We start from the raw sequence: 24,060 nt of genomic DNA, 5'->3' as shown, positions 1-24,060 counted from the left end.
AGAAAAACACAGCTCTAATACTTGTCTCTAATCCAGTACTACAACCTTTTTCCAGATTAATGCAACAGTTGCGTATGCTTACTGCAAGTACTCTAAAAATCATCTAATGGAAAGGTTCTACACACCACACTACCTGATACATGGGTTAAGAAAGTACATTGTATGTTATTGAATTTAACATTAACAACAACACATATTACGTCAACAACAAAAGGAAAATTGAAATATTTGGCAAGATTCAGGAGTTGATTCCTGAATCCAACAAGTGCAAAATTGATCACCACAATCTCCATTGACTTCTCTGCACAGAATTGACTTAACTTTTTCATTACTGTCATTTCTCTGCTTAGTCTTTTTTTTTTTTTTTTTACTTTGTTTTTATTGTTGCCTACACATGTTAAACATCGCCGGATAGACATTCGTCAGTGCAGCTTCAACATTCAGCTGCCCTCAACCATTATAGCAACTTTTTAATTTTTGTAATTTATAACTCTCAACTATAAGGGTCATAACACATATCCTATGGCATATACCACTTACAGCATTCGCGTGAGTAGAAACATCACCAGGCATCATATATGTTCTCACGTAGAAACACAGTTATCAGCATTTTCAGTTCGTAGGGCTTTGTGCAACCCGTAGTACCTAACTCCTTCCACCCTCCCGCCACTCCTCCCTTCTATTCCATCTCTTCGTCTTCCCCTGCGCTATCCATATCCTCGTCTTCAGGCAGCAGCTCACAGAGATCCCCCCTATATGTGTTCCAGGGTGACCATAGTTTGTTCCACTTACGTGGGTTAAGCCTCTGTTGGTAAATAGCCCTCTCTGTTATCATAAGCATGTCCATGTTCCTGCACCACTGGGTCAGGGTCGGGGTCTCATGCGCCCCCCAATTCTTTGCGATGTCACGTTTCGCCAGCATCATGCCAATGGTAACCCATCGTCTCCCATGTGGTGTTAGGTCAGTCGGGCCCCACACATTCAATAAGCAAACCCTCGGGTCAGGTGTGAACGATGTCTGTAAAGTCTGACCGACTGTGCGTGCTACACGCCGCCAGTAGTCCTGGATACTGGGGCAGGCCCACAACATATGGTACAGTGTGCCCTCCTCCCCACAATTTCTCAGGCAAAATGGGTTTTCCGCCCTGTGGATTCTGTGTAGTGTTGTGCGGGTGTAGTAAACCCTATGCAATATTTTAAATTGTACCAATCTAAATCGTGTGGATACACCCGCCTCTCTGGGCGATGCCAATGCCGCATTCCAGTTTGCCTCATCCAGATCCCCAATCTCCTCCTCCCAACGTTCTTTCAGCTTCACCAGCGGATCTGGTAAGTTGTTTATCATTTTACGGTAGGTGAGGGAGGTGGCACCTGCCTCCATGTAGTCCGTGAGCAGTCGGTCCTCTAGCGGAGCCGACTCCGGGACAGTCACACCAGGCTCTAACACAGACATGAGTGCGTGTCTAATTTGTACATATCTGTACGTTTCATTCACTTCCATGTCGTATTGTTCCCTCAGTGTCGCAAAGGAAATCACCCCATCCCTTGTCCACATATCGCCTACTGTGGAGATTCCAATGTTGTCCCATTGGTCAAACCCTTTGCTACCGCGCAGATTCCCTAGGACCTCGGCATCCCATAATGGTGTGAGTTTGGTAATCACTCCCTCCCAGGCCAGACGCCTTTGAGCCCTATGCCATAAAGACACAGTGTGTTTGGTTGGGCCTCTCAATGTCCTCACCAGTCCCTTATTATAAAGTGGGGCAAGTAGTGTGTTCGTGCCCAGTTGACGCCTATCTGCCAGGTACGCCGGGTCATCCTGTGCACCATGGATCCATTGGTTGATCACATTAAGGTGAGCCGCCCAATAATACAATTCAAGGTTCGGGAGTGCTATCCCTCCGCTGTACCAGTCTCTAATCAATTTCAATTGTGCGACTCTGGCCGGCTTATCTCCCCACAGGAGGCCCGACAGCTGTGCCGAGACTTGGCGGAAGAACGATGGTGGGACCATTGCCGGCGTATTTTCCAAGACATATAGGAAGCGAGGCAGTGCCATCATTTTGAAGAGCGCCGCCCTGCCTAACAATGTTAAAGGGAGGGTCTTCCAGTGGCGCACATCTGCCTTCAACCTGTCCAGCAGTGGCTTAAGATTCAGGTCCTGAAAAGTCGCATGGTCTCGTGTAATTTGAATCCCTAGGTATTTGAAGGCGAAGGGTTCCACCAGCAACAGGCAGTCAGGGTCAAGGGTCGGTGGAGCGCCATGTATCATGTAGAGTACTGATTTTGACCAGTTAATTTTATAACCCGAAGCCGCGCCATGTCTCTCACACAATGCCAACAGGACCGGTATACCATTCGTGAGGTCGGTGAGGTAGATTAACATGTCGTCGGCATACAGGGAAACCCTATCCTCCCAGTCGCCTCCCCATTGTATGCCCTTCAGCAGCTGGGTGGTTCTGATAACCGTGGCCAGGGGTTCCAGCACTAAGGCGAATAACAGCGGTGAGAGCGGGCACCCTTGTCTTGTGCCCCTCGCCAGTGGGAGCTCCCTCAAGATGTGGCCATTGGCCGTCACCCGTGCAATGGGTTTGGTGTATAATAGCCTGATCCATGAAATGAATTTCGAGCCAATACCCATGTGCTCCAGAACCGCAAAGAGATAGCGCCATTCCACCATGTCAAACGCCATTTTGGCATCTAACGATAGCACCGCTGCCGGTTCCGCCAGCAGTGGAGCACGTGCCATTACCCCGTGCAGCCTCCTAAGATTCAGCGCCGTACTCCGGTGTGGCATAAAGCCCGACTGGTCTGGGTGAATTAGGTGCGCCAGATGAGGCAGCAATCTAGTGGCCAATAATTTTGCCAAAATTTTACTTTCGGCGTTAAGGAGGGAGATTGGGCGGTATGATCCGCAGTCTTCAGGGGGTTTGCCGGGCTTTGGAATTGCAATTATAGTGGCCGTTCGCTGGTCGGGCGGCAGTTGCCCCCGTTCCTGGCATTCCTTAAACATTTGGAGTAAGGGTGTGGACAGTGTCTCCGACATGGTCTTGTACCATTCGATCGGCACCCCATTGGGGCCTAGCGCTTTTCCTGGGTGCAATGCCGCGATGGCTATTTGTAGCTCCTCAGCTGTCAGGTCCGAGTCCAGCTCGTCCCGTCCGTCCTGGGGCAGAGTACGGATTGGTACGCCTATGAGAGATCCCTCTGCCATCTCCCGTGTGACCTCGAATTCAGGGGAGTATACTGACTGGAAATGATCTGCCAGGATTTCCACTATTTGTGACGGCCGGGTTTGTACCACACCTTCAGAATCTTTCAGTTGCAGTATGGCCCTCTGACCTTCCCGTTTTTTCCCTAACCAGGCTAGGAGTTTACCCGCCTTATCGCCTACCTCATAGACCCTGTTTGTCGTCGCTTTCATATTGTCCACCACCTTGCGGCGCACATGATCGGTATGACGCTGCTGACACAGCCGGAGCGCATGTAGCGTAACCCCGGTCGGGTCTCTTTCGTGGTTTTGCGTGGCCCTGTCAATTTGTCCCTCCAGATCTAACAGTTCCTGCCTTTGTGTGCGCTTATGTTGTGCGATAACGGAAATGGCCTGCCCGCGAAGAACCGTCTTATAGGCTTCCCACAGGGTTGTAGGGGATTCCACCGACCCAACATTTTCGCTGAGGTAAGACCTCGTGCCTCTTTTTAATGCCTTGGCTACAACAGGCTCTCTGAGGTATCCCGGGTAGATAGGGTAAATACGTCTGTGGGTTCGCTCATGATTGGAAAGCGTCAGTGTCAGCGGGGAGTGATCTGATACCCCTCGCGGCCTGATTTGAGCTTCGGTGACAGTGAGGAGGCCCCCCCCTAGTGTGAGGAGGAAGTCGATCCTCGATAGGCTGCCATGGACCGCCGAGTAGTACGTGTATTGTCGTTCGTCCGGATGAGACTGTCGCCATATGTCTACTAAACCCTGCGCTTCCAGAAAGTCATGCATTCGAGAGGGCCCCGGAGTTTGTGTGCGCACAGGGAAACGGTCTAAAGAGTTGTGAGCCACCGCGTTGAAGTCTCCTCCCATAATGAGATCCCCCTCCGGTAGGTCTAACAAAAATTTTCCCAGCTCTGGGAGAGCTATGGCGTGTAGTGCTGGCGGAATATACACCGAGACCACGTTTAACGGTTTCCCTTCCCACTGCCCATGTGTTGCTGCAAAGCGCCCTTGTGTGTCGATTTTAGTGGATTGGGTTATGAATCGCGATGATCGGTGCATCAATATCCCCGTACCACGGGACCCCTTAGTAAACTCAGAGTGAACGATCATACTGTATCCTTTCCTATCTAGGGCCCTCGTCGCTGTGCCTGTTAGATGCGTTTCCTGTAGTAGGACCAGGGCGGGATTTAATCTCTTTATGCTCTGTAATACCAACCCTCGCTTTATTTTGTCCCCCAAACCCCTCACATTCCAGGACATAAGGCTCAACGGGGTTGCCTGCCCCATGCTAGTTTCCCCCCACACCGTGCTTGAATGAGTGGATTGTTCGTCTATGTTTGCAAGGATCAGAGCATCTCGTGGAGTGAGCAAGAGTGGTATGCCATAGTACCTCTACTCTACGCGCGTGTGCCCAGTGGTTCCGTTCCCGACCCTTAAAATTAACTAAAGCCCCAACACCTGTCCTACCCCCAACTCCCCCCCTCCCTGCCCCCCTGCTTAACGGACTTAAAACTGCCCGCCCCCCCAACTCAGCAGAGTGCCTGATCCCAACCCAAAACAGAGTACTTGCTCGCTGGGGTGAAGGACTCTCCGGAGTCGGCGGCCCCCTTCCTAGGCTGCGGAGGCCCTCAGCCCAGTGTCCAGGGCGGCATCGCCAGCCAGCGTTTAATGTAGTTCAAACAGAGAATACCAGAGGATCACTGATCTTCGTTATCGCCCATCTCCTGAATATCGTTCAGAGGTGAATGCGTGTCCGCCTTCTCACCGGTTGCCTGTGAGCCCGGACGGGACCCCTCAGTGCGGTGCTTGTTCTGTCTGTTGGATCGACGAGGGAGGCCCGCCGTCCTCCAGCCCTCCAGCCATTCCTGTGCCATCTCCGGGGAATCAAAAAAACAGGTTTTACTGTCGGCCACAATCCGAAGCTTTGCCGGAAAAAGCATTGAGTAAGGGATCTCCCTGGCTCTCAGTTCTTTCTTAACCTCAAAGAAAGTTCTCCTTCGCCTTGCGACCTCTGCTGTGTAGTCCGGAAAAAATGCTAGCGTAGAGTTTTGGATCCTGATCGGGGGTGAGGTCCTCGCCGCCTGTAGGATGGCATCTCGATCCCTGAAGTTAAAGAGTCTAGCTATGATCGGCCTGGGGTTAGCGCCCGTTTTCTGGCGCCCTCCAGGGACCCTGTGCGCTCTTTCCACCGTGAAAAAATCGGAAAGTCCCTTAGGTTGTAGTTTTTGTTTGATTAGCTCCTCCACATACAGGTCCATCGCCCTCGTGTCTTCCGATTCCGGCACACCTATGATACGGATGTTGTTCCGCCTCGAGCGCCCTTCCTGGTCATCGAGCTTGTCACGCAGTTCCTTCGCTTAGTCTTTTTTTAAATGTTTTTTTTTTAACAGAGTTCTATATAGCGCAAACTTGACCCAAATCGGGTATCAGAGTGCTTTACATCGCACCAATTGCGTTACATGAGGAGACATTCTTTTTTTTGTTAGGCGAGGGGAGATTAAGTGATTTGCCCAGAATCACAGGATGTTCAGCATTGTTGCCTAGACTCGACCACAGTTCCCAAGATTCGAGGACGACCGCCCTAGCCGTTAGGCCAACTCCTCTCCCCAAGTCTAAGAAATTATTTTTAAGTAAGTATTATACACCATATAATTTACTAATAATTTACGTTAAGTGGTACAATTGTTGGATACCACAACCAAGCAAGAAGGTGTTTTACTTAAATTGATTGGGGTGCTTCTTAAATATAATTCACCAGACTAAGGGGCCGATTATGATGGCGGACGGACCTGAGTCCGTCCGCCACCATAGAGTAGGAGGGACCATCCGCAGGGGCAGCGGCGGTCCCTCCGTGCAAATTACGATGTGACCGCCAGGGTGGCGGTCACATCCTGTATTAATAACATTGCTGCGGGTGCTGCTTCAAGCAGCACCCACCGCAATGTTAAAAATGCATGTATTACATTTACATGCACGAAGCGGCAGGCACCGCGCGGTGCCTGCCGCTTTGTGCATGTAAATGTTGGGGGGTACCATAGGTACCCCCCATGTGCACCCCCCACCCCCCGACACCCTGGGGGCCCGCAACGGGCCCCCAAAATCCAAAGTCCACATTCTTTTCCACAGGGAAAAGCCGCCGCGGAAAAGCATGTCTCCGTGCAAATCCTAATTTGGCTGACGGTGTCTTGCAGACACCATCACCAAATAGCCCTCCCCACCCCGCGGATCAGCGGCGGACGGACCTGCCGTCCGCCGCTGGTCCAACCGCAATCCCACCGCCATCCTAATCTGGTGATGGGTGTTCTATGTGGCTGCGGCGGTGAATCCGCATACTCCGGGCCGGCGGTGGCTTCCGCCGGCCCGGAGTATGCGGATTTACCGCAATCATAATGAGGCCCTAACTGTGATGGAAGCTAAAAATATAAATTAAATCTGAGGATTCAATTAGATCTTGATTTAGAGTGCCACTTTAGACAGGTTTATTTTTTCGCAATAGGATCCAGAATTATGATAATCTGTCAGCGATGGCCTGGGGCACTTCTCTTGGTTGAGCCTCTCTGACATAGTAATTTAATGATGTGGTAAAATGTTTAGGAATGTATCAGATTGTTCTGCAATCATTAGCTAATTAAATGTTTATCTATCTTTGGGGGGAGCAGTGCCATTCACTGGAGATACAGACATATGATTGGATATGTGATAATGGCCTGAAACTAAGCAACTCTAAAATTTGAAGGGGCAGATTTACTACTTCTGGTGCATCTCTGCTAATCAGCAGGGATGCGCCAGAAGAGTTGCAATGCATCTACCCCCCTGTGCGCCACCACTGATGCGTGCATTTAAAATGCGGCGCACCGTGGCACACGGATGGGCAGATGGGTGTCGCATCCCCCTTCGGAAAGGCGGCGCATTGCTGGACTTGGCCGCAAGCGCGACTCAGCTCCAGCAAGGCTCGGGGGTGCCCTATCCCTAACATGATGTTTCAAACCTTATGCCTGCTTCAAGCAGGCGCAGGGTTTTTTGACGCAGCATGGCCTGAAAAGTGACTGAGTGAAATCTTGTAGATTTCACTCAGCCACTTTTAGGAGGCGATCCTGCTCTGGACCCCCCCTGCGCAGGAACGCCTACATGTGGTGCAGGGCTTTACAATGTGACGCATCTCCCAGATGCGTCATGTTGTAAGTGCCCTGCTCCATGGCGCTGGCTTTGCGCCACCGCTGCATCACAAAAGTGACGCAACGGCGGCGTAAAAGAGGCGCAAGGGACTTGTAAATCTGCCCGAAGTGTTTTTGAACCCAGATCATCTGCAAAATGAACCAAGACGTTATAAAAGCCCAAGTAATCTGTTGCAAAGAGACAGAAAACACATCTATGGGTGACGATTGACTCAGTACGCGCTCCCAATTGGGAACTCAAAAAGGCAGTCGCTCGTACTCTACAATTATCATAAAATTGCTCTAGGATCATCATGATCTGCCAGTTACACTACAATAATGCCACATCTTTGGGCATGCCTGCATATCACATCCAGCACCAAGACTCCTGCTATTTAGAAAATCTAAGAGGGATGTGGTGTTTCCTCTTTTACAATATTGGCACTGACACGGTTTGGGAAATGGATTAATGTCAAGTTATTGCTCCTGTCTTTCAAAAACCTACATGATCTGGGACCTATGCATCTGACAGAAAAATACCTAGGGTCTCATTTACAAGCCCATTGCGCCGCCAGTGTGTCACTTTTTGATATGCACCGGCGGTGCAGGGTGCCTGCCCATATTTACAAGACCATGTAAACTTGTAAAGCCAACCTCCATGACTTTTCATGGCCTTGTAAAAATGGGCCCCTTTTACGCATTTCTCTGCGTGAAAGGGGCATTCCATGGGTTATGCTGTGGGTGCTCCCACGCAACATCCATGTATCATGACAGATTTACAAAGTGTTGTAGACCTGGGAATGCATCAGAATCCTACGCCTCTCTAGACGAGGAGTAGGAGTGGTGCAACAAGGAGAAACACTTTTATTTCTCCTAGTTTTTTGCTCTTTCTATGTTTTTTGCTCTTTCTATGTGTGCTGTATTCAGTAGCACACATAAAAGGAGCAAAACCCTATTAATGACTGTTTTGTGCAGGAAGGTGTCCCTTCCTGCACAACAGCAATCATCCCTGCAACACAGGCACCCTTGCACCATGGCACAAGTGTGTCTGCGTTGGCTCACCGCTGCTGTTTGTGCGCCGGGGAAAGGGAAAAGGACAGGAATGAGCCGTATCTTGTAGTTATGATGCATTCCTGCCCTTTTATTTTGATGCAGAGACTTGCTGTGCATCAAAATATAGTAAATGTGGCTCAAAGTTTGCCAGCCATCTTATGCTGCAAGTGTCTCAAGTCTGAGCTTGGCTGTTTAAAATTGAGTTTGCTAGTTGGGCATTACCAATTAATAAAACGAATAAACACATTAGTACATTCAGGGCCTCCTGCTGGACTACCAGCACTCTTCTTCTTCTCCTCTAAGTGCCCTCCCAGATCAAGAACAGCAGTCGAGGAACTATTTTACCTCAGGAATACCCCTCAGCCCTCGCATATTGCCTACTACCTGCCCCCTGATTATGCCACAGTGACTGCGCTTGAGGGGTTCTGAGGCCCATCAAAGTTGTTCATATATCAATCTATGGAGATGTTCAATAGTTAGTAGGAGAGATGAGGGTATTCTGAGGGTTGGTAACTGAGTAACTTCAAACAATATGTGCCATTATGACCTCCGTTATAGCATGCCTAGCATCTCATCTGCCTTCTCAACCCACTCACCTCCTACAGTTCAATTTCCTAGATTATTCTTTTTTCATCTTTCCCCCTTACCCCTATGTAACGAATTCTTCATGGGGTATCCGATCCATCAGTAGCCAGCCTTCATACGCCCAGCTCGGTGGATGTTATAAATGTTGTGGTGATTGAAAATGAGTCAGATGATGGCCTGGAGCTTTTGCCTCCAACCCATGAACAATACACTGACATCTTTGGTTTGGAGGTGTGACTTGATTATTCTTTTGGACTATGGACTTTAGACTTTCTTTTGAGTTTTAGATATTTTCAGAACTTTACACTCATTTATGGACCGATTATGTTAGACATTTTTTTTCCATATTTTAAAATTGTAATCCCCTTTGTGTCGCTGACATTCTCGCCATATTTGTTTTATTTGTCCACCCACCTTCAAGTTTAAAAGTTCCTTCTAAAAAATTACATTATTTATTTTCTTTTGACACAATCCCAAGAAAGGGTATATTTTTTACTCAAAATAAAAATTGTATTTGGTTAATAAATATAGAGTTTTGAAATGACAAAATGTATTTCTGTTTGCAATTTTTACCATGAGGATGTAACATATAGTTATGCAAATGTTGTTTCACCTTAACTTCAGAAAGAGTTAAAGGAAGAACACTAACAATGTCAACAAATAAAACTAAATGTATGTTTAGTTTAGAATTTTATACATTTATATTAGGCAATAGGTCACAGTTGACATATATTCACATACTTTCTTTTTTGAATGATACATACAACTGTTATTTTAGATTTGAATGAAGTTTTCTGGTTAGGATAGAGAATGTAACATTTTACCTTATTGTTGTAGTTTAATCGAGAACTTTGCCTACATAATACTTGTTGTGAGTCTTGTTTTGAATCTGCTTGTGATGGGTGCTTGTGTTAGAGTCGTTGTGTTTGTGATGGTAGAGGTGGTGAAGTTGATGTTGATATAGGTGGTTGTGGCAGAGATGGTAGGTTTGTAGGTCCTGCATGGAGATTGACAATATCATTTGTGGATGGTAAGTACCTTATAGATTGTTGTGCCTCTGTATAATCTTGTGCATGGTTTGGATCCGAAGATTGACATTGCCATTTGTTGCTTATTGCCTCTATCATCTTCATGGTCAACACATGTTGTCTTGCACACTCTTCCATCAAACTATGAAGATGCTTATGATACATCTTTTCCATGTTTGGCACCATTTCACAATGTTCTCCAATGCGGAAGTCTGCTTTCCAAACATGTGAGGGGTTCATTTAAGGTGGTATGCAATCTCAAGCTGATTTGGCCCCTTTGCATGAATATTCCTCTGCAAACTGGAATGTTGTTGGAAAGATTGTTCCTCCTAGAGGAAAGGATTAGGTTATGCCCCATATGCATGGCCAAATGACTTGTTCAGAAGGGTGTCCATCATGGAGAAGGATGACATCTGAAGGGTTTTTAGGTAGATTGATGAACGGGAGAGAGCTGTTGCTCACCAAGGGTGTTCTCTCCCTCAGATGATTGAGAGAAGACTGTAAATGCACCTGTCTGGGAGGAGTACATAGGGGATACTGCATTAAATCTCAGTATGTTAAGGTTTGTATGGGGGTGAGTGTTGCAAAGACAGGATAAGAATCAATGGCTGCTTAGCTATTTGCTCAGGAATTTTAACCCTCAGAAGTGATTGTTGAGGAAGCCTGCCGGACTCTTGCATGGTTTTGACACTTTGTGGAGGTAGCAATGCCTTTCTTCTCCTCCACCACTTCTTCTACCATCTCCTGCCTCTCCTCTTCCTACTGTGGGTGCTGGCCACCAAGATAGTTGCTTGGAGGCGGATTGGATTTTCTTCTGAGACTACCCGCTGTCCTGTGCTTGTAGATTGTTTAGCATCATTGTCCGGCTTAGTGTCCCCAGTACCTGCAACAATAAGATGAAAGCAGTTTAAAACAAATCTAATAAAGTGTTGCTATAATACTTCAACTGACTTCATTAATAAAAATGTGAAGAAAATTATTTTTATTATTGTAACATGAGAAGAAAAATAAACATATGGAGGTAATTGCTGATCCGTGCATGGAATTATTCCATATATATAGCATGTAATTGCACCGACTCCAGTCATGGATGTTTTCTTTCTGGGTGCTCCTATGATGCCAGTCACTGAACCAGAGTCCTTGAAGTTAGAGTAGGTAAAGTATTACCTTATCTAGCAACTGAAAAGAAGATTTATGTGAAATGAGAAATACAAATTTAAGAATCTAAATATAAACGTTGCATTTGACACAAATGGTGTCAAATAGGGATACATACATCAAAGATAAGCAATAAAATGACATTTCATTAAAAAAACAGCAACTCAGGGATGCTGTGAAAGTGAAAATGATGACATATTGAAGTAAAGATCAGATGTTATCAATCTTACCTACTTGATTGGTGGTTGAGAGCCTAACTGCTGCTGCAAAGATGTCTCATGATATAATCTGTGGAGTTGGTTGCAATGTGGATACCCAAGGCTGTTGTCTGACCATATCTGACTGGTGCAGGAGACATATGGAGGAATAAGCACAGAGTGTGTTGGTGTTTTTAATAGAAGTGTAAAAGAGAAACAAACATATTCCTCTACTGCAAGTTAACATGTTGCCTAATAGAAACTATATAGTGCTGCTATTACAATGCTTTGTCTAATGCTAACTATAAGTGAGCTAGTGTCTGAAATTAGCTGCAGATGGGTGGATATAAGGATGTGGGATAACATGCATATAGCTAACCTGTCACTTACAGTGAATGAGTTATGTTAGACCAAAAGAAAATAAGTTATACTTGCCAGTCTCTATTACTCATCTGTTCTGTATAGCTAGTTTTGTTTTCATTAGAGTCTTAGTAGCAGAAGTATAGGATGTGCAGGTGATATATGGGACAGCAACACGGGGCCTTAAGAGCACACAAAAAAGGAAAGTATGAGCATAACATTTTAACAACATTAATTTCAGTCTTATATTTGAGTACAATCATTGATCACAATAACTTCCTTTTTTTAAAATAAGGTAGGGTACAATAATCAAAGTCATTGAAATCTCATAAACCGTGCTAGTGAAATGGGTATCATAAAGATTTACCTGTGCATGTTGCAGGGTTCTGTTTAGATACTTGTGGGCCGAATTCACAGAGGAACTTACAACGCATAATGTTACAAGTGCGGTATCTCCGCACTCCGACAGCGTCTCTGCCATCGGTTATGGAATCTCTGTACTCGTGATGGGGTCTCCGCACTGAGCACTGCAGTACGAGTTGTAAGTCCCTTTGTGAATAGAGAGTTTTGATCGGCCACTTTAGGAAGTACTATTGCTTCACCAATAGCAACCAATGTATTTGAAATCAATCCCGTATGAGGAGATGAAATTATAAAATTACTATAAACATCAACTTATTATAAGGGTATGTGTTCAAGGCTGTGTTTGAGGGGTATGCATGTGATGTTGTGAAAGGCTTATGGTAAAGACATAGGTAGGTGAATGTTTGTGGCAGAAGTTATAGGGACACAGAGGGAGTTTCTATCTTATGGTGTAAAATTAGTGCTGCATGCAACAGGCAGCACATTTAACAAGTGAGGATGCACTGTGGAAAGGCCAGCCTCCTTGACTGTGTTTAGATGGAGATGGGATCCAGATGTTCCTCCAGGAAGATCTTTAGCCAGCTTAATCCTTAAGAACTTCTGTTCTCATTTTGATATTGCTACTTTTTGTCACCCTCAGTGTGTGCTTCCTCCCCCAATGCATGAACAGAATCTGCCTCTCCTGCCACAAGACTGCCTTCTGAGTTCCATTAAGAGTGAATGAAGGCAGCCAATGCCATGTTTTAATGATTTATCACAAATTCCAGAACAAGGTCTGCCTATTCAGTAAAATTATGATTCCTTTTCAGACTTGACTGCATCCTGGAGACAGAGTGAAGTTCTTGGTACTTGCAGGTTTAAGAGATTGAAGAAGAAATTTTGTAGCCTCGAGTGTGGTCTTTATTTATATGGTTTGAAGTCAATGGGTGTCAGTATGTTTGATTTAATTGAGATGTATGTCATTTGCCTATGCCCTCCTATTCGGAGGTTTCAACCTGGGTGGCAGAAATCTCCATTTCCTGAAGCAGAGACTCTGCCTCATATGTTGGCCTTTTGCCCTGCATTCAGACATATCCGCCAAGCAGGTGAAACAAAATATTATGATCATTAAGAAACAAATAGCAACTTTATAGTTGTAAATTGTATTATAAGAGCCTCTACCACACAAACTGAAGTGGTAGAAATATGCAAGTGAACACCTTGGCATGAATCTACACTTGCAAATGGTGAATACTAAAATAAAGTACCTTTACACCTAGGTATAAGAGTCACCTTATAAGTGAGTAAACATACACATGTATATTTATCATTGTGAATAGGCATCTAAGAGTGGAGAAGCGACCTCTATTCCAAACGTATACATTTTCTTACAAGGAAAATGTTCAAAAAGAATATTGGTATAGGTCTGTTATATGTGCTGCTCTCGATTTACTGGGAAAAAACTAACCTCTTCTGATTCCTGAATATTATAGCAAATCTGGTGAGAATTTCACAGAGGTTGTGAAATCAATGCAACTATTTCTACTGAAAAGTGTGGAATGTAAAAGGGTCGAGAACACCAATGGGCATTTTAAAAAAAAGTTAATTGCTCTAATGTATGTTTGTGTATGGATGTCAATTTGTGCTGTGTATTTTGTTAGCATTGATGACAGTGCCGGCAAGTTATGGGTAGAGTTGCCACAGTTTTGAGGGTCTGCAAAGAGGAATGTGCCATTTGCTACAAGAAAAGAGAATGACATTGAACAGAAGTTTGCAGTGATTGAGAAAGAGATGTTGCCTGAGTTTGTGCTATGAAAACAATTTAAGGCATATTCTGGCAGATGCATCAACCAAAATAGTTCCTGGTAAAATAGCGAATCAGTAAAACTGGCCATTACAGAAGGCAAAACCTGAAATCCCAATACATCAACCCCAATACCGAAAAAAATAAAGAATCGCAAAATAACCCCTGCGGTAAATTACTGCATCGCAAATTTGCGAATCGGTAATACCGAGAATGACATTAGCCCCCGGAAATACCGAATCGCTATAAAAAAGTCGCTACGATATGCACCATAAATCGCAAATAACGAAAATGCACCAAATCGCTATTTAGCATGAGCAAAATAAGGGGAATCTCAACCAGGAGGTAAAGTTGGCTGAAGAAAAAAAAAAAGATTTCAGACAGGTGGATACAATCAGAAACCCTTTAAATATGCCTCTGGAGACCCTGTATGTCTTCCAAAATGGCTGCCCTCTACGTGTTTGCTAGGAGGATGAGAATCAATGCTGCAGCACAGCGCAGGAGGAGGATCCAGGAGAGGGTATTGAGGGTGCGCATTACATTGCTGGGCCAGACAGAGGAACTAATCTATGACAAGTACAGACTGAATCGTGCAATGATCATGCGCCTCATTTTTTGTTTGAATATTTTTATTGAGAGATCAACGAAGAATTGCAATACAGAGCAATAGGTTGAGGAGGGTAAAAGAAAGGTTAGCTTTGCGAGGTATATCAATGAACATGTACAGCTATAACATTATACAGTACAAACTTCTCGTGTCTTTGCTGTTGATGCTGAAAAAGAAAAACAATGTATGAATCATAGAACAGTTCCTCGAGGTGTTTCATACTGAAGAGTGTTGCCTGTCTCCACAGAGCCACGGACCATCCGCTAGAGGGGAGATGGCATTTAATACCTGAGTTGATGATATATGTCATGAGGTTATGGTCCATCATGTGTGGCAAGTGCGTGCCCCGTGGGGTGTCATAGGGACAGGTCGTCTCTCGGATCTGTTGTAAATGTAGTGTAGCCCGCTTATGTGCGTCGGTTAGGACCCAGCATCATACACATGTGAAGGCCCGCCTAGTCTCGTGCCATATCAATTAGACCCATTATACGACGCGTCTCCTCATATAAAGACGTGCGTGTTGCGAACCATTAGAGGAGCAACCGTACGTCTTGTGTCTGGATGTGCTTCGATCAGTTTAGTTATTGCATCCAGTAATGAATTCTTAAGAACATCGCCAACTTGGCTAACTGGGGGGGAGAACGAATTGCAGGTAAAATAGTGAAAAACAAAAAAAAGAGGAGAAGGAGGGGGGAGGGTCGATGATAACAATAAGGAGAAGGAATGCAAGAAGCACTATACTGAGGTGAGGCCAGAAGGGCGTATGCGCAGGTAACGTGTACTTTTGTGTCTATGTGTGCAGGTCATTGCTCTCAGATACGGGGAATGTGTTGTTGGGGTGGGTGGCTTTGTCTGCAGCGTGGTCACAGTGGGGCATCGGTTTCCGGTGGTGCGTACGGGGGGCGGCTTAGAGTTGCTTGTCGGTGATGTACGATCGTTACTCTGTGTCGTGTGCGTGATGTGCTGTTACTATTTCAATGATGCTCTACCTATTTGACGGCTATGTGAGTCCCTGATCAAGACATGCCTGTCGGAACGATTTGAGAACGTCATCCCAAGGTGTTGCTATTGGTATGGCTCTCAGTCTCGCCGTCTCCTCTCTGTGTAGGGTTGTGCTCTCCGCTGCCGCCCAGTTATTAAGGGAGGTGCACCAATATTGGAGTTGTGGCGGGTCTCTACTCTTCCAGTGTTTGGTAATAAGTCTCTTGGCAATGACTAGCCCGAGGTCCCAAAACCTGGTGTGAACTTTGGTATGTTTTGTTCGTTTAAACAATCCAAGCAAACATGCCTCCCATGTATGTGGCAGTTCCGCGCCGGCCCCCTTCGACAATAATGACGTTATGCCTTGCCAGTATGTGTGAAGTCTAGGACATATCCAGAGCATGTGTAGGATGTCCGCATTCGTTAGTGAGCAGCGGGGGCATGAGGACGTGTTTAATGCGAAATACTGGTTAATTTTGTCCGGGGACAAATAGGCCCTATGCACGATATAGAATTGTATAATTTTAAAACGCGAGTTGCGTGGGATGTGAATGGGTCCCTCTAGAATTTTCTCCAATTCTTTGTCTGTCCATTCTCTGCCCCTATCAGCTGCCCATTTATCTCTCAGTGGTTGGAGGGTGCAGGTTGTGTGCGACAATAACGCTTGTGCCAGCCAATGTATCATGTGTGATCTGTTTCCCATGATATGCAAATATTGCACCAGCAAGTGCATCTGTGGTTCCTCAGTCATGTCTCCCCAGGCTTTCGTGTATGTGCGTATCAGGGATGTATGCAGCAGGAACTGTCCTGCCGGCAAGTCTGTGTCCGCCGCTAATCTGTCAAACGGAAGTAGGGTGCCTTCCGCATAGAGATCAGCAATCGTGTCTATCCCGACTTGTCCCCACCGTTCTAGTGTGGACGTGGTTACGATCCCCCCATCTCTAGGAGTTCCCAGCAGTGGGAGTGCAGGGGCATAGGGCGTCACTGCCCGAGTGAGTCGCAAGCTACGCGTGTAGCACTTATATGCTACTGCTAAATGCAGTTGCGTCGGGCGAGGTGGTTTGGCCAGGGGATGAAACAATGTAAGGACTTGTGTGTGGGTCAGAGTCGAGGTATCGGAAGTCGTGTCCCTCAGGCTATTCCCACCCAGCCAGCCAACCACCCACTGCAATTGCGCTGCCAGGTAGTAGAGTTCTTGATTGGGAACTGCTAGTCCTCCCGCTGCCACCGGTGTGTAGAGTTTCGCCAGTGCCACTCTGGGTCTACCGGTGTTCCAAATGAGCGCTCTAATCATGGTTTCCAGTTCTCCAGATGTGGTTTGGGAAGTATACCGGTATGTTGGAGTAGTAGTACAGTAGCCTTGGCAGTACGATAATTTTTGTTAGGGTCACTCTGCTAGGGACGTTTAGGGGGAGCGTTTTCCAGAAGGCTATTTGTGCCTGCAGAGAAGAGATGGCTCTGACCAGGTTACCCTCCAATACATCCGCGGGAGACCGGTAGATATGTATGCCTAAGTATCGGAATGTGGTGGTGTGCCAGGCCAGCCGTGTTCCGCCAAGGTGCACTTCGCACTCTTGCATGTCTGGACTGAAGGAATATACCTCAGATTTACCCCAGTTAACCTTGAGCCCCGAAAGGGCTGCAAAGGCGTCTAGAGTGTCTGTGAGGACCTGTGGTACTTGCGTGAGGTCCTTAATATACAGAAGTAGGTCATCTGCATATAGCGAGACCGCATGGATTCCGTCTACCAAGGGGATGCCCCAGATCTCACTCTGACTCCTTAACAGTTCCGCCAGCGGTTCCATCGCTAAGGAAAAAAGCAGAGGCGACAGAGGGAAGCCCTGCCTTGTACCCCTTCTAATTCTTATGGCTGTGGACAATAGGGCGCCGGTGCGGACCCGTACTGTGGGCGTCTGGTACAGTAAGCTAACCATGTCTATGAAGGCATCCCCCAGCTCATATTTCTGCATCACCGCCCGAAGGTAGGGCCATTCCACTGAATCAAATGCTTTTTCTAAATCGAGCAGTAAGCACCCTGACCTTGGCCATCGCTTCACTGCATACTCTTGTATTCTGAATAATCGGCGGATATTGTAATAGGTGCTCCTCTTGGGTACAAACCCGTTCTGGTCGGCATGTACCAGTTCGGGTACGAGGGGGCCTAGTCTCTGCGCTAGAGTGGACGCTAGGATTTTATAATCTGTATTCAGAAGAGCAAGGGGTCAGTACAACCCTAGTTGCTTCCCATCTCTGCCAGGTTTTAGGAGAGAGATCAGGGTTGCCTCATTGAGCGTGGGTGGGAGCGAGGAATCCTCTATTGCCTTCTCGTACATCTGGATCAGCTCTGGGATCAGCAAGTCCGAGTAGGCCTTGTAGAACTCCCCCGGCAGTCCATCCGGGCCCGGGGACTTGCCATTGGAGAGCGCAGTGATGACCACACGGAGCTCCTCTGGCGCTATGGGGGCTGCCAGGTCTTCACGTTGGGTGTCCCGCAGCGCCGGCAACGGTATGTGTGTTAGATATTCGGTTATATCCAGAGCGGAAGCTTGTAGGTAGGAGCGGTACAGTGTGTTATAATGAGTGGTGAAAGCAGCATGTATTTGATTTTGCGTGTATAGTATGTCGCCCTCGCCATTCTGTATCGCCGACATTGGTTTTGTTCGGTCTTCCCTGCTGATCAGCCAGGCCAATAGTTTGCCAGGCTTATCGCCCTTACTGTGTGTGTGGGCCGAATGGGCCGCATAGTTGAGGCAGCGCAGCCTTTCCAGTAATCGCTCGTGTTCCGCCCGAACTTCCAATACGTCCCCTCCTCCTCCTGTGTCTGCCGTCTGCTCTTTATGTATGAGGTCTGCCTCAATCCTGACCAGTTCTTTTTCTAGTTGGCTCCTTAAGTTCACCTGTGTACCTAGACAGTGGCCCCGCATCACGACCTTAAAAGCGTCCCACTCTATCTGGGGGTTGGACGCCATGCCTGTGTTGTCCTCAAAGTAGTGAACTATTTGTGCGAATAAGGAATCGCGGAAGGGGGCGTCAAGCAACAGATCGGGCTGCAGTCTCCAGGTGGGTACAGGGGGACGTGTATGTGTCCATGTTAGGTCTAAAACGTGTGGATTGTGGTCAGAATGCGTGCGACCCATATAGTAAGTGTCAGTCACTTGTGGGAGCAAATCGTCAGTCAGCATGTATCTTTCCAACCGCACATGTAGGTCATCCGCGCCCGAGTAGTATGAGTATACCCGGGCATCCGGATTGCGGCACCGCCATGCATCACACAGATTCCATTACGTGGCCCAGGCAGCAAAGGCTTTCATGGATCCCAGCACAGGTGCACTCGGTAGGGGTGGGAAGGAGTGCCAATATCCAGGGGAGGCCATGCCATGGGGATAATATAGTAGAGAGGTTCGTGAGGAACCCCTGCTGGTCTGTGTTAGGGGCGTATATTGATGCTAGCACTACAGGGTGCCCATCTAGTCTTCCCCTCACTACCACCAGTCTTCCTTCCTTGCCAATATAGGAATGTTCCATCTCAAAGGGGGTTCCCGGTCTCACCCATATTAGTGCGCCCCTGGCATAGGAGGAGTAACCTGTGGCATAGAGCTGTCCACGCCATCTGCGACGTAGCGTGTGTACCTCTGTGTCATTTAAGTACTTCTCTTGCAGGAATGCAATCTGGACTCGGTGCCTCTTCAGATAAGAGTAAATTTGGTATCTACGTGAAGGTGTGTGTATACCACGCACATTCCATGTGCAGAGTTTAATCGCTGCCATTGTGCTTGTTCAAGTAATCCCCGCCTCCCTCCAGTCTGACACCACCAGTCCTGCTGCAAAAGCTCTGCCTCCCAAGGGTCCCCACATTCATACATTGAAAAGACAATCATGATTACCTGCAATAAAGACAGAGGGATACAATAAAACAATGAATGATCCAAATAGTGCAGCTAAACTTGAATAACAATCATGGGGAACAATACCAAAAGGTCGACTGCAAAACGCGCAGACGTCCAAACACTCTATCGAGACAGTCAACATTAAGTCTACGGGGATGCCTGCCTGCCGAGCAGGGCAAGTGTGTTGTAACCAATAAGCAGATGTGAGTATGTGTTCTCCCTCCTGGGGGAGTAGATAGTGGGCACAGCTGGCCCGGTAATGTGTCAGAATGAGATCGTGGCAGCCCGACGACCCGCGCGTATCTTACCCCCAGGATATGTCGGCCGTTTGCATTGGTATTGCAGTTCTATGAGGCTCATTAGACCAGGGGAGCTAGTCGGCTAGGACCCGCCGGCCAACGCTGTTACGTATTCCGGCATTCCGTTTTTCTGCCAGCAGTCATGTAATCAGGGGCAATACTCACTGCGCCTTCTGTTCGGTAACCTATTGTCCCAGGGGCGGCTCCCTGTGTGTCGTCCCAGTACCAACAATCCGCCGGAGCCAGACGCGGCCGGCTGCAGAGGCCCCTTCGTCAGGCGCCCCGGTCTGTCATGAAGGAAGAAAAAAGAGGAGGAGAGACAGGTCGGGCACTCAACCAAACAGGTCCGCTGGCTGTGGTGTGACATCCGGGAGGTCCGACGATAGCTGAGAATCTGGTAGTCCATAGATTGCCTTGTCATCACTAGGCAAGGCTTGAGGGCTGGTTATTGGGATCGAGTGTGAAGTGGGCGAGGTGCTAAGTTCCGCGACTATACGCAGTGCATCCAGCTGCCCGTGCTGTATTACATCCTCTGGTGGTCCGGCTCCCGGCTGTGCTTGGTCGTCCATGGCCAGCGTTGATCTATTGCGGCGTCTCCGCCTCGGGCCTCTGTTCTGCTTCGCTTGAAAGTTTTCAACGATTCTTCTGGGGGTCTTGTCCGTACCGCTGTCCAACCAGTCCTCTACCTCCTTCGGTCTGGTGAAGAAATGTGTTTAGTCATGCGCCACCACTCGGAGCTTTGCTGGGAACAGGAGAGAGTATTTGAGGCCATTTTGGCGCAGGCGCTGTTTCACTGCCAGGAAAGAATGTTTTTGGTGCTGTACCTGTACCGTATAGTCAGGAAAAAACATGATTTTTGCGTTTTCTATTTGGATATCGTGAAGCTTGCGTGTTTCCCTCAGGATGGCGTCCCGGTCTCTATAATTCAGTATGCGGAGAAGGAGTGGTCGCGGGTTGGAGCCCGTTGGGAGAGGCCTCGTCGTAACCCGATGTGCCCGTTCCACCGAGAAGTGGGGTGACAATGTTCCCTCAGGTAGCAAAGTACGCAGCCAGTCTTTGACATGCGTCGTGGGATCTCTCCCTTCCCATCTTTCCGGCACTCCCACTATTCTCACGTTGTTTCGTCATGCCCGCCCTTCCGCATGCTCTGCTCTGTCCTCCAGACACTCCACTCTGTTGAGGAGGTCTCTCATTAGTTTATCTGATTGGGTGATCCGGGGTTTGAGGTCCGACACTGAGCTCTCCAGGGTGGTGGTGCGCTCCGTGAGTTTTTTGTGGTCCGCTCGTAGATGCGTTAGGTCGATGGCGACTCCATCTATCCTCGATTCCAGTGACGTGCGTGTGGATTGCACCAATTCTTCCAGCCTCTCCATTGCTGCCAGCACGGTGTCAAGTTTGGTCGTTATTTGATCAACCTCCGCCAGTTTAGGGAGTTTGTCCATTTTGCCCCGCAATTGCACTCCACCGGAGCCTGTGCGTGTCCTAGTGCCTCCAGACATGGGCAGTGTCGCGGTTGTGTGTATTATGTCCGTGGGCAGGGCAGTCAGCAGCGCACCTAATTATTGCCTCAGTCTCAACGAGCGCGGTTAGGGAAGCACCCACGGGCGAGGGGGTGTAGGAGCTCGGATGTCGCCTAGAGTGAGAGTTGCGGCGCCACGTTTCTGTTTGGGAGCAGCTTGATGTACTCTGGCGCACTTAGGCAAACCCGCCACAAGCAAGTAGCAACCGCCAGGTCTTCTCGGGCCAATTTGCCGGCTTGCAGTCCACGTGTTCGCTGGCTACACCAGTCCCCTTCTGCCAATACCTTCTGTGGTGTAGCGCTACTCGTCGCTGCGTTGCGCTTTGTCTCAAGCTACCGTCTCTCCCTGGTCCCCACGCCGCTGTGCTTCACTAATGCCTATGGCGTTCCGATCTGGTGCGGCCACTAGGCAGGTTCCAGTCGCTACTCAGCGCAGGCCCTCATGCGGGTAGCTCCGGTGTGCTGCTGGGTCCCGGCCCTAGTCGTCCCTGGTCTCAGCTGCGGTCTTCCCTCGCCACAGTTAACTGCCGCACTGTCAGTGGTGGGTCCCCAGGGGGTCTACTCACAGGTCCGGAGTCCGGCGGTCCTATCTCCTGGGCACCACATGCTGGGGCTCCGATGTTGGTGCCCAGCTGGTGGCGGGTGCCTCCCCTGCTTGGTGTGTCGCGTCAGAAGTACGCCCCCGACACTCTACTCTCGTTTCTTGGCCAGGAAAGAAGCAGGGGCCGCACACAGAGGCACAGACACCACTTGGGAGGCCCGGTTGCTGGGTTCCGAGTACTGTGCTCAGTCGCCGCCGCCGCTTCCACTCGTTGTAGGCCCCACCTCGTGGCCCTGGCTTCCGCCTAAATCCACCGGGTCACGTGATTTGCTGTGCCGATGTGGCCTGCCGTCGTGCGGCCAGGGTCCGTCGGGACGTCCCGGTGCGGGTCGGAAGCACCCAGCGGTGCAGTTTTTCGCAGAGTGGAAGTCTGCAGGTCCGGGCCGCATTCCCCGGAGTGTGTGCCAGCTGTGCCCAGTATTTAGTGGGGAAATTGCCCGGTGAAGGGGAGCTCACGCCGGAGCTCTACCCGAAGACAACTGGCCCCACTGCGTGCATAGCCACGCCCCCATCATGCGCCTCATTGATGACCTGGAACCACTACTGCAGCACCAGACCCGTAGGACCAATGCCAACCCTGCCAATGTCCAGGTCCTATGCAGCCTGCATCTGCTGGTGTCTGGAAGTTTCCAGGGGGTTGCAGCAGTAGCCAGAGGCGTGTCGCAAAGCGCACTTTCACACTTCTTCCGCAAATTCCTAGATGCCATGCTGACAATGATTCATACCCACATCACTTTCCCCACAACCAAACAGCAGTTGAACCACACCAAACAGGACTTCTACCAGGTGGCACAATTTCCCCATGTCATAGGATGCGTTGACTGCACGCATGTCCCCATCTGTCCCCCCTCAGCCAACGAACACATATTCCGCAACCGGAAGTCCTATCACTCCATTAACATGCAGGTCGTGTGCTATGCCAAGCACATCATAACGGACATTGTAGCACAATTTCCAGGAAGCACACACGATGCATAAATATTCCGACACAGTGACATCCACAGGCGTTTGCTCAACTGTGAATTTGGAGCGAGACACCTACTAGGTACATACTTATGCCTCATCATTAACTCCATCCTCACATATGTAATTGTATTCATGCCGCTAACCCTTTGCTCCCCACCCTGCAGGTGACAGCGTATACGCCTTGCGTGAATATCTCCTCACTCCCTACCTCAACCCAGCAACACCTCAGGAGCAGCGCTACAACGCAGCACATATCAGTATCAAGAATGTGGTAGAGCGAACCTTTGGCATCCTCAAGAGTCACTTCCGGATCCTACACAAGACAGGAGGTGCATTGCAGTATGACCCGGTAACCTGCTGCCGGATAATAGTGGTGTGTGCCATACTGCACAACATTGCCACAAGAAGGGGATACCAATAGAGGTGGACGGAGATGACAACTTTCGTGGACAGCAACCCCCCCAACACCAACAGGCACACGTGCCTAACACAGCTGAAGGTCAAAGGAGGCGGACATACATCATACAACATCACTTCAGAGACAGGTAAGAATGAGCCATCACAACATAATCTGGTGTGCAAATGTTTAATGCACATGAGCACTTGTCAAGTGAATATTAATGATACGTCTACATGACACAGACTCAAAACATTGTTAAGGATACATATCCGTTGTCAGCACGGGAGTATCTTGAAGTAATGTAGGTGGCCCATGGTTACATCACCATGGCCAAAGACCTTATAGAACATGGCTATTTGCGCCTTCCACGTACCTCCAGCCTCCTGTCGCCTGACTCCTCCACATCACCAAGCTGTGTGCCAGTGGCTGTGGAGCTGCGCGAACTGCGCCTCCAATCGCTGGGCTCCGGCACAGAGACACTGCTGACACTTGATGCAGCCTCACTCCCCTCCTCCACTCCCAAATTGTTGGCACTAACAGTCCCAGACTGCAGATGCTCCACTGCAGTAGTCACTTTGCCCAAGGCCTTGGCCACATCACCACAGTAATGGCCCGGTAGACCTGCAGTGACACAGATCTCCGTGAAAGTACAGCTGTGCTGTTGCAGAGCTTTGTGATGGCCCTAATGGATGCATTGGAACGGAGCAAGTTCTGGCAATGCCTCCTACGCTCGCTGTGTTGCCCTGCTAGGATGGCACGGGTGAGCTCCTGTAGGCACAGTTTGATGTCTCTGTTACCCTCAGCAATGGCTGTGGTCATTTCACGCACAGCGTCTGTCATCGTGCCCATTTTGCTAGCCAATTTTGCCATGTTAATGTTAATTGCTCCCATGTGTCTCCCCTGCAGACGCTGAA

The sequence above is a fragment of the Lissotriton helveticus genome, chromosome 7, assembly GCF_964261635.1.
Source record: "Lissotriton helveticus chromosome 7, aLisHel1.1, whole genome shotgun sequence".
In the NCBI taxonomy this organism is placed as follows: Eukaryota; Metazoa; Chordata; class Amphibia; order Caudata; family Salamandridae; genus Lissotriton; species Lissotriton helveticus.
The sequence above is the reverse complement of the archived record's forward strand: the minus strand, read 5'-3'. Positions refer to the sequence as shown.